A 1,455-nucleotide genomic window follows, 5' to 3' on the forward strand; every position below is an offset into this window, starting at 1 on the left:
CTTCTAACAGATTCCACACTTGAGGCAGAATATGTGGCAACAACTAAAGCAACAAAGTAAATTATGTGGCTCGGGAAAATTACAGAAGATTTGCAAGAGAAACAAGTACATTCAACTCCACTTTTATATTAAAATTGTAAACTAGGGCCAAATTCCACTTTAAAAAACTCATTTTATGGATATGATGATTGCATTGAATTCCTCTTTTCGAAAGGACCAAAATAGGCCTAAATATCATCAAATTTGGACAAGGGAAAGTGTATTTTTGAATTATAAGCCCACATGTGCATCTTTGATGAGGTAAACCCTAAAGAAAATGGGACCTCCACCTCGTTTAGGCATCATCATGGATCATTCTTCTATATTCTTTCTTGATTTTGGGTCGCACAGGTCTAAGGTAGGTCCACAGGGAAATGGTTTCACTCGAAGGTGAAATTGCAGGGTCTTAAGCTCGCACACAATTTTCTAGGGTTTTGTTTCTCAGCCACATGCTTACTGAAGGACAGATTCAACTAGTCGTTGGCTTGTAGGCTCAAGGTAGCAATTGGAATCTCCCAATCGCACGCATGCCCACTTCCTCCCTGCGACTAGGACCTAAAGTTCCATTTTTCTATTGAAAGAAGTTTCTACTCATTTCAGTAGTTGACCACAGAGAGTCACAGTTGATTTCAGGGTTTTGATGTAGGGTATTTACCTTGTTGGGTTCATCTCATGGATATTGTTTTGTTGATTTTACTAGATAGCTTTATGGATGAAGATATGGATCATTGTACTCTCTTTTGATGAATCATTCAATGACAATCTAATAAGAAGAATAATTTAAAAGGGTTTTCCCCATAGTGAGTTTTTTACTTGGTCTCCGACCAATCCTGATGTCTCTATGTGTGAATTATTTTCTTCTATTATTCCTTTATGTTCTGTTGCATTGATTATTATATTTTTCTTTCTACATAGTTGCATATGGTGTTGAATAATGATGTAAATCTGAAAAATGTTATGATGTTATGGGTTGACTTTAATGTGTAAGTGAATAAATGCAATTATCAAAGTAGAGAACAATATAGCCCTAAGAAAAATTAACATAGTATCAAAGCTGGATTGATGAAACTTCATTGAATATCACCCTTATGAAGACATCTTTGAAGGATGTAAGAGAGGATGGAGGAGACCTAAACTAATTCTAGGGTTTGAATGAAACCCTAAGAATGGTTATTAGGGTTTGATGGATACTATGAGGTTAGGGTCTAGCACAAACCCTGATTTATGGAAATTATTTGAGATATGCAATTTAAAAACCATAACATAATTGATGTGAACATGTTCAAGCACTTGTGTTAGATTTGATGAATTCCTAGATGGGATTGTCTCTATTAAGCCTGGTTGTTGATAAAGTTGGTTGAAATATTGAAGGAAACAAGAGGGACAATGGACAGTGATGTCTCATGAAGGCTGTTT

Source organism: Pinus tabuliformis, chromosome 3_1 (assembly GCF_031772625.1).
Source record: "Pinus tabuliformis cultivar Carrire ecotype Pingquan chromosome 3_1, CPIR1, whole genome shotgun sequence".
Lineage (NCBI taxonomy): Eukaryota > Viridiplantae > Streptophyta > Pinopsida > Pinales > Pinaceae > Pinus > Pinus tabuliformis.